Source organism: Meleagris gallopavo, chromosome 7 (assembly GCF_000146605.3).
Source record: "Meleagris gallopavo isolate NT-WF06-2002-E0010 breed Aviagen turkey brand Nicholas breeding stock chromosome 7, Turkey_5.1, whole genome shotgun sequence".
NCBI classification, from domain to species: domain Eukaryota; kingdom Metazoa; phylum Chordata; class Aves; order Galliformes; family Phasianidae; genus Meleagris; species Meleagris gallopavo.
Genome location: NC_015017.2, coordinates 3534871 through 3550117, shown reverse-complemented (window position 1 = coordinate 3550117; position 15247 = coordinate 3534871). Strand labels below are relative to the sequence as shown.

Below are 15247 nucleotides of genomic sequence, written 5' to 3'. Positions count from 1 at the left end.
TCCTTCAAGCTTTGAGCTCAGGAGGGAAAACCCGGATTAAAACGAAAGCTCCTCCGCGGCGCTTTCCTCATCTCCCGCGCACGGTGTGTGGTGGAGAAAGGGCGGGAGCCGCGGTGTTTCCCTGAGGACAATCAGCTGACAGCCCGCTGCCCACACGGTACCAGTGCCGACGGCCTCAGCTGCGTGCTAGGGCTGGGTCCAGGTTGGCTGTTAGGAAACGTTTCTTCCCAGAAAGACCAGCGATGCTGCTGGGCACCTGCGTGAGGAAACGCTACCGCAGGTAATGAAGCGGTGTGAACTGACGAAGGTAGGCACACAAATGGAGGACTGGTGGTGTGATCCTTTATTCACATCGGTTGCCAGAGAGCTTCAGGATGTGCTGACTGGAGCACCTGCACCGTGCCTACCCGCGCTCCTTGTGGCAGGCTGTAGGTGCCTGAGCCAAGCTAATAACTCCCTCACCGGCACTACAAATTTTAGCCAATTAGTCACTACACCACATCTGAGAAGCAGGTTAGTTTAACTCTTCTCATTTTGCATAGGCAGAAGGGTTAGGGGACTGGCCCAAGGCCATGAAGAGCGGTGCTCAGAGCTGAGCCTAGAAAGCAGACTTCTTGTTTCCCACGCCTACGTTTCAGCAACTAGACTTGGCTTGCCTACCTCAGAAAATAGACTGGCATAGCTATAGCTGTGTAATTACACCGTTACCGTTATAACTCTCCTTGTGGACGTTCTCCTCCAGATGGAAAGTGACTTCCCAAAAGCTGTCCAAATGAATTCACTGAACAGCAAACACTTCATGTTTTTGCACTTTTTTTGTCACCATGGGGTCAAAATTCCCAAGATGCAGGTCTGGGTGGCTTTCAATAGCTCTTACAAGGCATTGGAAAGCATGGGTAAATGTAAAAGGTGTCGTTGACATGCTGGAAGTTTTGTCGTCAAGATTTTTATGACGCTTTTTATCAAAATGTTGAAAGCTGAAAGCTTCCAGCTGGCTCTCCTTACAGGTAATAATTTAATAACTAACAGCTTTTCTTCCAAAGCTGTTGGAACCGGCTTGAGTCATGGAAGCTGATGGGAAAAACCAGATCCGTCCTCTGCAGTAATTATTTCTGGTTTTAATCCCGCTGCTCCATAAGCTTTCAAAACCAAGTGAAACTGTGAAAACAGGCAAGAGTGACCAAGGGAGAAGCAGGGGACAGACACTAACCTGAAAGGGTTCACCCTTAAAAATTAATTTGTTAAGTGCAAAGACTGCAGAGATGAGAGCATCTTTACTACAGCAAAATGGGCATAGGGTGAGTTACTGGTTTTATTGCAAAATTCAGCTCTGCCACAGCTCAGGGGCTGCAGTGAGAGCTCTAATGATTTCCATCAACCAACTGCCCCCGGATTATACTCTGGAGCAGCTGTGGCAACCTTGAGGATCAAGAGGTGGTTTAGGGATCAGGACACTAGTGTTCACATCCAACCGTAGTCAGAAGGGATCAGGACACTAGTGTTCACATCCAACCATAGTCAGAAGGGATCAGGACACCAGTGTTCACATCCAACCGTAGTCAGAGGTCCTCTGTGTGATTTCAACCAATTCATTACTCCTCTACGTTTCACTTTTGTTTTTAAATTGCAGCAAATAATGCAACGAGAAGTTTTTCTTCAGCTGAGCAAATAGCCTGAAAGCAGCTCTCAGCTTTGCCGCAGACTTCTGCCACACTATAGAAGCTGCTTGGGCAAATCTTTTAGAGAGCTATATCTGGAACTCCTTTCCCTTCTGTTTCCATCCACAAGCGGTCCTCACACAGCCATGCCTGCTGTAGACAGTGCTCTGCCACAAGAGCCCAGCTGCCTAGGGGTCAGCCACCCAGTCCTGAGACTTGTCGTGCCCCCAGGGTAACCACAGGCCTCAGTTCTCCCCTGCTGTGCTGGAGGCAACAGAGCTTCCCAATTTAACAGGAGGCTGGGAGGAGAAATTAATGCCTTATTGCTCATCAGTAACATGCTTCAATAAGTCTGTGATGGGCTCAGCCTGTTTTCAGCAGAGTATTTAACTATATATGCATTTAACTTGCATGTGTATGCATTCACACACGTTACTATTCAATACAGGCAGAAAGGCTTTTTATGTAAATTCTGTTATAAATTGTCTGGTTCTCATTATTTTGTGTGCTTTAGTAAGGTCAAAGCATTCTAGCAGTTAGCTCCCCAAAATCTTGTGTTAGGTATCCACATAAATAATAGCTTATTGCAGCAAAAGCTCAAGGTTTATTTAGATTTAGGAAATTAAAAAAGGCATCTCTACCAGACTGCTGCCTTGGACAGCTATGAACACCACTGAGCAACGGACCTCCGGGTCAGCTTTCATGCCTTTAGACTGAACCCTCTCTTTTCTAACCAAGAAGGGGTACTTTGACGACAAATTGGATCAAATCCCAATATACTTCGAACAGGACAAACGTAGACCTTTCTTTACTTAACTGTGTCGGGCAATCTACAACCATATAAGCTCTAATCTATTCAGTATTCCATCTCCTCCTCTTTACTACAAAAAGGCACTGTTTTATGCTTATATGCACCAATTAAGAGACCTATAAAGAAAATAATGAACATCCTTGAATATTTTCAGGCCATAGCCTATTAATTTTAAAAGCGACTCAACATACTGCACCCCTTGTATTTCAGCAAGATAAAAGCCTATAGATTAATTCCTATTAAAACAGTTGGTATTTTCAGGACATGCAGATGTAATTTATGGAGAGGCACAATGCTCATAATAGCTCAAAGGCCACAGAAACTGTAGATCTGTGTCTGTTACTGTAGTTGTACAGGCATTCATTGTACAGAGAGCGGTTGAAAAGACGGAGTATGTAATCTGAATACTAAATTTGTGAATAGTTTCTCACTTGGGCTGGTTAGGCTTTTCAAGAGCAGCGGATGCTTTGTGGGGGACTTTGTAAGACATTCTGCTAACACATCACGTGGTTGCTGTATTTTCTTCTCTTATCGTTACTGTTAGAGCTTTATTCATTAATGCACAGTATTTGATTCTTAGAAGGGCAGGAGCTCCTGCTCTGTACTCTCCACCTGAATTCAGTGTGCTCTGTGTGAGACAATTTCCACAACAAATTCTGCTTCTTTCTATCAGGTGAGCAACTTGAGGTTTATATAAACCAAAGGTGTGCAAGAGATCAAAATTCCTCCCCTCCCCAAGTGCTCCAATTGCTGTATTCAAGTTACTTGGAAAATAGCATCGTATTTTATGTTTTATTATCAACAATAAAAGTGTACAGGTTTTCTATTTTATTATGGAGATATAAATGTATATGGATGCATCGCTTATGAGGTAGGGAGATTCTGAAGTGTCCTAACAACTTTTTAATTATGACACGAGCCACTAAGTGTGGATATTTGAGGCTGGGTTCATCTCTATTCTTTGCATAGCCCCTAGCACAATGAGAATTTATTCATAACCTAGCATCCCACTTAGTACTTCACCAAAATTAAGAGTCAAACTTTACTTTGCTTATGACCAGAAATCTCAATAGCAGCAGAACTGAATACATCCAACGTTGAACAGGGAACAGCACAGTAGCGTACACTTCAGAAGTGTGGTGGACCATTTACTTTACTGAAGGATGGAGGCACTTAGGCAGTTGCTGCTCAAGCTGAAAGTTGGTAAAAATTACAGGTGCTGGTTCGGTTTAGCACTGCAAAGTACCAGGGAACATCCAATGACAAATGACCATAAACATGGCTTTGCAACATTTAAACATTCGGTGGGAATGGAGTCCTCCTTACGTTTCTCTCTGACAGAATTAACATGAAATCCAAAAGGTCGAGTGCCTCCAGTTAGGTTTGAAGGAGTTTCTTTCTATAGAACAGAAGACATTTATAAACACCGTCCTTGATGCTATTAGGCTGCAAACAGCATGGGAACAGATCTTGTAGGGCTCGCCTGGTATAATATAGCTACATTTGTTCACATTCTGTGTGACAGAATAGATATGGCTAACCAGTGCTTACATATCTGAGCTTGTAAGGAGTTCTCTATAACTTGGCAAAGGTTTGAGGGATAAGAGCATGTTCTCAAATGCAACCTATCTCTCAAAGGGCAGCCATGCACCAATGGCCCCTTGGAGTCCAGGAGCTTCAGGAAAACACGGAGCCAGCAGGGCACAGATCTCATCAGCCAGGGTTCACCTCACAGCCCTGGAAAGTCAGCACAGGTTTACTGAGATGTACTTCACTACTACTAGTTCTTGGCCCTTCACCACTTTTCCACCATCATGCTGGTGCTTTTAGAAAGCCAAAGAGAGGCTGTGGGGCATCTTCCAGGCTGACACCAACTCCTGAATGTGTGTGGACATGAATGTGTGTCAGTCCCCTCTGCTCCATTCATGTTTGATCAGCGCTGCTCTGATCACTGCAGAAACAGTATGTTGTCAGAGTCTCATGCATGAGTAATGAAGCCAGAGCATAAAATTGTCTGAAAAAAAACCAGAAACGCCCAGCTCTCCGCCTCCTGAAGAGGCACAGTTGAGCCAAAGCCTTACGCTGTCTCATCTCAGAGGTGAAGCACAGCCTGGAGACTGACCATAAGCTTGGATCACTGCTTTTAGTTACCTGTTCTGGAGAAGGATGTTCATCTCCCCCTCCATTTACACCAACAATAGGCACCTTCTTTGGCCTCATATTTCCAGGCTGCTGAAATCCATGGAAAAGATTGATCCATCCAGGCTGCAACTCCAAGCAGCAACATTAAATTCTGCAGAGGGGCGTTTCCTTCCCCAGTGACTACAGAAGGAGGCTGGAGAAATCAGCTGGGCTAAACTACACTTAAAATGGGTGAATATTCTTGTTTGTACTTCAAGTTCATCACCTAGAAAATGATAATATTTTGTCTCCTCTGTCAACTCTGCTAAAAATCAGGAATGCCTTGGGAGAAGGGCAGGGACTTGGCTATGGCTGGAGGCCGTGCAAGTGGATAGTTGAGAGTATTTTAAAAACAGGGTTTTTGTGTGCCTCCTTTGTGCCCGTGAGGTTCATTGTACAGCTGTCCTGGTGTTGGTGAAGATATGGATGCCTTAAATTAACTGGCCAGATAATCGTTTTTGAAGTGGATTCAGGTTAACTTTGATTAACCACAGGCAACAATTTAGATAATTAAAATAAAACATTAGCATCTTTTTACTCTGCTGCCAGTGTTACATTAAACAGTGTTTGACCACAGCCTTTAAGAGCTGTGTATTCGTTTTTATTGTAACAATCTGCTGCCTCCCTCCAGCAACAGAACTGATACAGTTTTTTCAGATTGTTTTGCTTGGTGGTGAGGATTTCTTAATTTCTCACTTTTATGTGTTCTTATTTTACTCAAGTGAAGAAACAACATTTCTCTCCACCTAGACATTACCCACACATAACTGTGTGAGCAAAGAAAACATAACTTCATTCTTGTGGTTTGAAAATGCATCTTTTTCCCTGATTGATTGTTTTTAAGAGGGTGGTGTTTGCATTTTCTAGTTCTCCTTAGGGTGTTCAAATCAATAAAGAAATCACTAGGTCCCTCTATGACAAATACAGTCTTTTCCTTCTGGCTTCTGCTAATACATTGTAATTCTTTTTGAGATCTGGAAGAACAAATGTTGCTGTTTATTAGCAACACTGGGGATTCTTCTAATTAAGATTTTGGGTGGTGAAACCACGGCTAAAGATATCATGGTAGACCTGAGTTTACAGTGCAAGTATCAATAGAAGTTTTCCTACTGACTTCAGCTGAAAAGGAACACTGTAACATCTAATCTACAGTGAAAAATAAAGATTCAGAGTTTATAGGGCTATAATCAGGACATAAATAAATAATTAAAACCTTGCAGATATTAAGATCATCATTTTTCTCTTAAAAATTCTTCTCTGAATTGCTTGGGCCACGCTGCTGAAGAGTGCTTCTCAGAACAGAACTGTCCTGATGCAAAACATTCACGGAGTTTATAGTGAGGCCATACAGAATACTGGGTCTCAACTTACTGCATGAGGAAGCTGAATGCCTCTGGTAGGAGCTTGTTGCTGTTTTGGGTTTGCTGGCTTAGTTTTTAATTCAAAAGGGGTATAATTTTGCGTTCAGCTCCAAAGTTTGGTTAAAAATAGCATTGAAAATGACCCTTAAAATATTAAGAGAAAATATGAAGAGATTTTTCCATAGACATTGTAACCAAAGCATCCATAAGACTTTATCACTGACTCGATCATAAAGTGATTTCCACGCTGCACTGAGCTGTCTTCATTGGCTGACAACAGAATCACAACTCTCTGGCAAGGTTTTCGCTGCAGGTTCTTGCAAGGTTTTTGCACATTTGCACGTATGACCTTTTGAAATAAAGCATTCTTCTGACCGCAGGTGGTGGCTTCTTCTTGATGAAGGACCTCCGTTGAAAAATCCTCACTTAGTTGTCATCAACCTAATGTTGGAGGTACTGAAAGAGGAACAATCGAGACTTCCCTACAATGTAATATTTGTGATTGCTCAAAGCAGACTGAGACATATTAAAAAGAACAAAAAACAAAATACCAAACTGTGGGGCTGACCTCCTCAGCATAGAAACATTTTTCTCCTCGCTGATTTTTTCCACCGCCTCCTTCAAATAGTTTCTTCCTTTAGACAAGGGAAGCTCCATCAGCTCTTTCATAGAGCAAAACTGACACCCACTGGCCACCCCCAGTACTTGAGACACGGTGAGCTAGTGAGCAAGCCTTGCCTCAGGGCAGAGCCGAAGAAAGGAAAGATGAAAGAACCTTCTGGTGCATCTCAGCCCTTCTTCCTTACAATGGACGACATCAACGTGGCCAGCAGTAGTCCCCAAAGCCCTCTGCCGCAAACTGGGATGATGCATGGCACGATACTCAGGCTCCCCTTCATTCCTTTGGCGTATCGTGAGGGAGTGGTCACACAGATGCCTCCTACATGACAAAATACCTTTCTAGGTGGACCGGCTTTACTGACCTTTTTTATCCCCAAAATTCAGGGTGAGATTTCAGGTGGTCAGTCTCAGCCTTGCTGTGCTTACGGTCTGCCGCACTTCCCTGCATGAGTTGTTTGCCATCAGCCATCCGCGTGCTTTATGCCACTCAGATGGAGACTGACTTAATTCTCTTCCCATGTAGGTCTCACTCCTCTGCGTCCCAGATTTCTCTGTGCGGTTCTCGTTCCTCTTCACTGTCACCTCCGATCACTACAACTCTGTTAGCAAGGCTCCCAAAGATAATGTTTCCAACCGAGCACGGGCTCTGTGCTGTGTGAAGACGTGTCCCTTTCTGCCTGCTTGTCACAGCACAGCCCAAATCACGTTGCCATTTATACTTTTATTTTTCAATTGCATTGCATGCTTCTGTCTGATTTGCTACCCACTTAGGCACTTTCGACATGATTGCCTCGTAAGTAGCTCCTTCCAACTGAATATCTTTGTTTTAGATTGTATTTATCTCCTCATGGAGAACTTCAATCTTCTCAGAGATTCAATCTAATTCTTTTATTTCCTCCACATGTCATATATCATCATGTGCTACCCTCTGGTATTATTTCTTGCTCTCATCTGCTCTTTTAAACTCTTCTCCACTGCTACATGTTACTGATTTCATGCATTATCTTCTACATGGAACATGTCACTTTGCTGAACGGTACATTATTATACTTCATGTAACCTGTGTGCCCTTTTATGCCTGCACGATCACTTTGCACTTTAGCTATTTTAAACAACATGGTAGTACATTATTCAAAATTTAAGGCATGGTATCTCTAAAGCACTGTTCTGTTTCTTATCACAGTTTCCAGGCAGTATAGAGTAGCTTCAGCTGTTAAACAGGGAAGGATTTTTTTTCCAGTGCTAAGCATCTTGAGCCCATGCACTTTTCTCCCTGCCTGTCCCACTGAGCTGGCTCAGCCTGCAAGGAGAAAGGAGCTGGGGTAAGCTGTGCTCACCTTTTCTGAATGCTCACCCACTTAAATCTTCTCATGAGGGCTTTCAAGGATAGGCAAACTATGCTCTTATTTCAAATAATTATTTTTGGAGACTGCCAACACAGACTAGCACTCTGACTTCATCTTACATTCTCAATTTTAATTTCTCCAGGTGAGTGAAGCATCACTTCGCATTGCTTTAGAGGAACTTGATGAAGTTACAAGATTATTCAGTGATGCTTAATAGTGGGTTAATTAACAATTTGAAGCCAACACGCAACAGCAGCTTCTGTAGTGTGAACAGAGGCCATGGCTATTTACACCCACATCAGCCTCAAAAGCTTGTTCTCAGCCATGGCCTCACTTCAGGACAGGCTGAGCTGTGGATACGAGTGACATTTGAGGGAATCCACCAAAGTTGTTGGAGCCATTCATTGTCACATACCCAGCATTAATATTCTAAGGCAGAACACTCCCCCCTCCACCCTTGACTTTCCAAGTCCAATTGCTTTGAATGGCCCTGCCATTAGCAAGATTCAGTTCTGAAGCATCAGCCTGTCATGAGGAGCCAGCAAGGGACAGCTTGTGGGTCTTGGTTAACAAGCAAAAACTATTCAGGTGATGTCTGTACAACATTATTTGTGAACACGAGATACCCTGTGAGATAGCCTGACAGTACATTTGGGAGCAGCAGGGAAGGGGCGAGAAGGAAAGCCATATCCAAGCACTGATGTATCTGAAGCCTTCAGCAGAGTTATCCGTTACTGGATCTCACTTTGCAGTCCACGCTTGCCTAAATTACAGTTTCTCCCCAACTAAAGCAGGTGGTCTCATGGACAGAGGTTGAAGATTGCAGCATGTGGAGCTCATTTGTCCCCAGATGTCACCACTTCACAGAGATGGTGGGATTGAGGGGACATTTCGCTGCCTCTCTGGGGCAGACAGCCTCTCTGACCACTGAAGTGAAGCAGCGGGTATCTCCCCCATGCTTTCCTTCACAGAAATCAAGAGAACACAGGTCAATGCTCGCCTCGATTCATGCCCACACAAATGGTGGACTTTCTCTGCGGGCTTCCATTTGAGTGTTCTTTTCCTTATTAACACTAGTTTTGTCTCTGTGTCGTAGGATTCCCAGAGAAAATAATTCTTTACATAGAGAAACCTCAAGTTGTTGGCTTTCAGATTTCAATTTTCAATGAAATTTCTGAGAAAGAACCTAGCCCATTATCATCCTGAGAATTTGCTTACTCAAGATCTACAATATGCTCCAGCTCTCTGTGTGGGACCACAGGAATAGGCTGTGTGTTTGCAGATGTGCAGCACCTGTTTCAAACTTGCAATTTCATGGTCATGATTGAAAACAGAGTCCCTGTGCGCTCCCATGCTACCAGTTCACAGTTCTGGAAGCCCACTGTTTGGGCTGGAGTTACAGTGCGGTGTCTCTGCAAACTCCCAAGCCCATAGTAAGCATTTTGTCCTGATGTATCATCTTGATCTTAATTAACTTTTTTTAAATAAGCATCCTACCCACTCTGGTGAATTCTGTTGAGAGTTCTTTACTGAACCATAAACTGTCAGGTTGGTATGTTAGTACACTTCCCTCCACCTTCTTACACTAATACTGAGGGATGTATCTGCAGCAACAGAAAGAGTCATCTTTCCTATATAGCAACAAAAGACTTGAGGACAGTTCTGAAACTGCAGCCCTTTGCAAATTTACACCAACACTTTTGCAGGTTTGGATTCTGAAAAAGCCATCAGAGGGAAAAAAAAACATAGAGAACCTTCAAGGTCAGCAGTGCGTATATTTCCCCAAGATCACACTGATGAAAGTGTTACAGTAAAGTTACAATGCTTCTGCGTAAAGATTAATCATGTACTCTGTACTTTACCATTTGTTTATATGTGTAGTTTGTATATGTAGACTGTTGGATGAGGGTTCCCTGTGAAATGAGGAACTTCAAGATGCTGAAACCCTGGAAAACGTCAAGGGCTAACAGCTTTCTGATTGCCCACACCTTCAACAAGATCCCTCAATGTGTGCACAGAAATCCAGACACCCAGTCTAGACGTGCGATCCAGACACTTCTTATAAGTGGTGTGTATTCTGGAAGGAAATCCCAAGAGACAGTTTTAACAGTTTTTCCAATGCAAGCTTGTTTATAGAGTCACAACCAGTATTTCCATGAATTCACCATCTCTGTTCCTATCATGAGTCAACTGCTTTGATAACTGTTAGTTAGAAGTGCAGGTACTTTGTTCCCGGCCATTGCATTCCTTTCAGCAGAGTGCAAGATGTAGACCTTTTCCTTCCAATTTTCAGGTCTGGGTCCCAGACAAATAAAACTCTTAAACCAAGCTCTCCACTTGCAGCTAGCCCTGTCTAGAAAGTTAGATTAGATGAGTTCCAAAGACATATTTTCCAACCTGAATTCCTGCACATACGCACTAACAGTACCTAGTATTTGCTTTAAGTCTTCCATGGTCATCAAAGGCTCAAAGAGATTACAGCCCATAGATGTAAGAAGCAATGGATGTCAGAGTCAGAGAAGGCAGCATAAGTTACAGAACTAGATCTGATATCCGGTGATTCAATCATTTCTGCAGTATCATTCATAAAGAGGAGAGATTTCAAGGGAAACTGTGTACTCATCCCAATTTTTTTGCCCTTCACGCATATTTAAAATGCACAGACAATTTCCTGTCTTTCAATTACCTTTCCGTTGTTTTTTTCTTTTGTTTTGTTTTTTAAATTTATTTTTAAAGTTATTTCAAAAATACATTGATCAAAGGGCTTTGTGGAACTGTAGCTTGCTTTCTACCTTTTCATAAATAATGGAAATACCCAGCCGAGGCACAGTGAGTGTGTGGCTGTACTATTTATTGCTTTTCTCTGGGGAGCCATTTATCTTAAAACTACTACAGTTTACTTTCTAAAACGTGTCTGATTGTAACACTTGCAAATGTAGATGTTGAAAGTTGTCTCTGATAATTTATGCTCTCACTCTTCCAGATCACACGTTATTTTTGAAGCTTCCCTTTTCACAACGATGTTCCCCATTTTCTCTAAAGCAAAGAGGGGGAGAAAAGCTCACCTACAGTACAGCTACATGAAAGCTGTGCAGATGAAATGAAATTTGCACTACGTTGCTCTCAATGCCAGGCTATTCATTTTGGGCCACAACCTACACCATGTATAATACTAAGGCCAAAACCACAGGAGAAAGGCAGAATTTAGTCAAAACTACTAACATTTGCTGATCTAACTAGTGAAGAATAGGAGAAATGTGGAAAACAAAACTTATCATACGAGTTTATAGGATCTGAAGACTCATCCTTTACCATTTATCTCGGTAGGCAGAAAAATATGCAATTTGATGGAACATTTTCCATCAAAGCCACAAATATTTTGTTTTGCATTTTGGTTTCTGCCAAACTTGAAAAATGTCTGCCACAAAACATAAGTTTCCTACTCTTGGAAGCACACTTCTGGACTTGGAGTCTTCCATTTCTGTATGGAAAAAAGCAGCACGCTGGATGGAAATTATTCCACTGTCCATATATTTTTTTGTGTGTGTTAAACTTCAAGTCTGTTGAAAAAGAAAAAATGATGGAAAAAAAATGGGCTAGTTTTAATCATCTGTTACCCCGCAGCTGCAGGCAAGGCAACAGATTGCAAAGTGGACAGAAAGAAGTGCCCAGCAAAGGCTCTGTGAAAGGAAAACGGATGCAAAACAACTAAGGAATAACTCTGTTTGCCTTATGCTGGTCAAGTTCCTCATTCAGAGTTAAAAACACTCAGTATTCAATGATTTCTTGCTACTGTCTTTAACGAATGAGACCCAGGGCAGTGTCACAACTTGGAGGGCATTCCAGACCTTTTTTTCTTCACTTGTCCCCTCCACATAAACCAGGGCTCACACTGCTGAGCATCAGCGATACCAAACGTTACACAGAAGGCAGCAGAAAGTCCAGGGCTTCCAGCCACTTTTGGGTTTGGCCAAAAAGAAAACCAAAGCGATCTATCATCTGCTACCTCTACACGTGCCTGTTTGTGTTAGGATGCCAATTCTGGCACAGCAAAGTCAATTGTTAGGGTACTTAATAGTGCCTGGGGGCTGTAGCTCATGAGCACATCCCCATAAAACAAAAGGCTCTCACAGAACAGAATTAGGGTCATGCAGGCTGCCTGCTGCCTCCTCCCGTCAGAACGCTTCCCCCACCAGAAGGTTTCTAGGGCAGGAAGGAGAGGGGTGATTTACAAAACAAGTCAAAACTTTCCACTGCACTTTAACTTTCTGTGGTGAAAGGCAGATAATTTTGATGTTTACTATCAGTTTTTCCTATTGTTATTGTGCAGGCTTAAAGTAACTGCCGTGCTATAATAATATACATCTGCTCTTTGAAATGCAGTGAATGTCAGTTAGGCAGTATTTCTGCTTCTCGTGGTGTCAGAGCAATTAACATCCCTTTCTTTTAAAGTAAGCGATGGGCTGATACATTGAAGTGCCCGCAGAACACACCGGATAGCGTTGAAACTGTAGAAAACACCACAGAGACAAGGGCTGCCTTTCAGCACAACCCTTTGGATACAAGTTTAAACGCAGGGCAAAACCCCACGAGCGCTTTGGGCAAGAGTGCTGGGGTGATGTACAGGCAGACAGAGCAGGGCAAAGGGGTGGATGGTGCAGGGCTGCGGTCCCCTCTGCTTTTCAAGCCTGTTAGGCACACACACGTGTAGGAAGAAGAGCACGGTGCCCCAGGCCCTGCCAGCAGCTCCTGACCAGCCTTGCAAAGGACAAATCCTGACACTGGTGCATCCAGCAGAGATGTTCCCTGCCGTGAATCATCCCACGTGGCTCACAGTCCAGCATCCTGTCATGTAGCGTGGGACATGTCTTGCTGAGGCTCTGGGCAGGCGATGCCTGGGCTGCTTTGATTTCCTTTTGTTCTCCAATCAATTTGTCCACTCTTAGATGCCTATCTTGCTATTTTTCTTTGTACAGCATTGAGTTGCATTAAATGTTTACGATCCTATTACAGGATACAGTTTTAGATTACTATAATAAAAGGGAGTTGGTAAAACTTCATTATCTGTGGTGGCAGAGGAAGAATAAAATCTTACACCTACAAGTTTGTCCATAACATTGCTTGTAACGACTTTTTTAAAAGCCCAAGCACACAGATAGACACACACACAAAAAAAACCCCCACCAAAACAGAAAGCAAACTGGCTGTAACTGGTCCCAGTGTCACTATATGTCACGATGCTGGACATAGGTTGTATCAAGCACATGGAGAAAACTAAAGCTACAATTTCATTGCCACCGTGTGCATTATTTCAGGTCAATACCCTTTTGCTTCCTGTGCTACCACAGTGGGAAGTACGCAGCTGTCCCAGTACAGCAGCACAGCCTCAGCAAGGACCAACTCCCATCTGACTCTGGGAGTAGAGCTCTGCAATTCCTGTGATCTTTTCCTTTAAAAAATAAATTGCTGGTACTTTAATCATTTATTAGAAGGAAGAGTGTTTGTTTCAAAGGCGTAGAATGAAGGCTTTAAAATTATACTCTGTTCTTCCTTGGCTTCTGAGCAAATGCAGGAGTAATAATGTTTTTAGGCTCTGCAGAGATGCTTTAATTCCTTTCAGTTCTACAGGTAAAAAAAGTCCCTCCTCCTCCCTCCTACCAGGTGTGTGAGAAGGCACATTTTGTTAAAACCTTGTTCTCAGTTTTGAGTTCTCTGTAAAAGAAAAATAAAACACACCAAAGCTAAAACACCGTGCTGACGGCCCCTGCAAAATACTCGCCTCTTCCCCACCCACGGCATTTAAGAGCTTGGTTTTGCAGCAGAGAGATGCAAAGAAGAGAACAGCAGGTCCGAGGGAGAATTCCCTACGGTCTGCAGGGAGGAGCTGTCTCTCTCATGTATTTCTTGTGTTTCCTTCAATTCCTTCGCCTTTTTCCCCAGAAATGTTCTCTGCATGTCCCTATGAAAGCAGGGCAAGCCGCAGCCTCACTGCCCAGCTGTGGCCTCCAGATGTGCTGGGGGATGCAGGGACCCAGCTGAGGCTCCTCCTCTATCCACCCAACCCGTTCCTCTGCTCCAAGTCGGTTTTGTTTCTGCTCCCCTTACCAGCAGAAGTGGGGTTTAGCAATGCTGGGAGCTCCCTGACTGTCCCATTCATTTCGTAGAAGAAATCTGGAGAGTTCCTATTCACCAACTCATCTCCTCGAGCTACTCCGTAAGCAGACATCTCGTGCCCTGTGAGAAACTAACTGTGGCATGCTTTGTACATCAAATTCCTGTTCAATAGTTTGCATGGAAAGCGCTGAACAGTCAAAAGGCATTTTCACACAAATAGAATTAGTAGGGCTTGGGCGCTTCTGCCCACGTGCAAGAGTGCGGAAAGCTGCTTTCAGGACTGCTGCTTGGAGCAGACCTGTTTGAGACATGGTTTTGTGGGACGATCTGAGCCTTCCAGGCTTTGAATTCTTGTGGCTTCAGCTCTGGGGGCAGGGGGGGCTCAGTGAGCGTCAGCCCAGGCTCCTCAAAGCTGAACAAGAAGTTAGGGCCTATTAGTCAGAAACCACCTCAAAGCTGCTGAGCTGGAGGATGCTGAAGCCCAGGGTGTGCTATTTAACACCTGCCTGCTTCTGCTGCAACTGTATCCTACCAGGCTGGTTCCAGTTGCATTTGTGGTTAGCTAAGCAAAACCCCAAATCTTCAGCAATGACTTTAACACTTTTTTTTTTCTAGGGCTGCTGCTGAAAAAAGTCTGTCATTTGGCTACCTTAATCTCAGTGCAGTTTGCAGGGAGAAAAACACAGGTTGAACTCCCCGGCTCTCTATTTTACGGACACATTAGTTTGAAGAATCAGAGGTGGTAGGGTTGGAAGTGAGGTCATTGGTCCAGCTGGGAAGGACAAAAGTGAATAAGAGGGGAAATGGAAACAAGCTGTAACAGAAGGAGACCACTAGGAATGCATCGTCTCCTCAGAACTAAAGGTCACCCTGGATGGTAAAATTCCTTTGCAAATCCAAAGCCGTCTGCTGGGGCAGTGCGGAAGCATGCTGACAGCTATGGGGAACAGTCATGTCCTTCCTGGCCCTTCTCCCTGCTACTAGCATCGGGTGGTTAACAAGCTTTGGAAGCAGGATGGTTTTAAATGGACTGTCCCATGGGTATTTTTCTTTTAAGAGACAAACCAGAGGAATCAGCCACCTGGGAGCAGAAGCAAATATTTATGGATGAGCTACAGCTCCCTTTCATGGCTGACCTCTTTTTTTTTTTTTTTT

General features: G+C 43.5%; 1 long non-coding RNA gene across 1 annotated transcript in view; it reads left to right on the top strand.

Annotated features, from left to right (window-relative positions):
- The first annotated feature begins 35 nt into the window (after window positions 1–35).
- LOC104911616 overlaps window positions 36–15247 on the top strand; it is a 17931-nt gene continuing 2719 nt past the window's right edge. The window contains exon 1 of the long non-coding RNA XR_794063.3: window positions 36–280. This is a non-coding gene — a long non-coding RNA (uncharacterized LOC104911616). The remainder of the gene's footprint in view (window positions 281–15247) is intronic.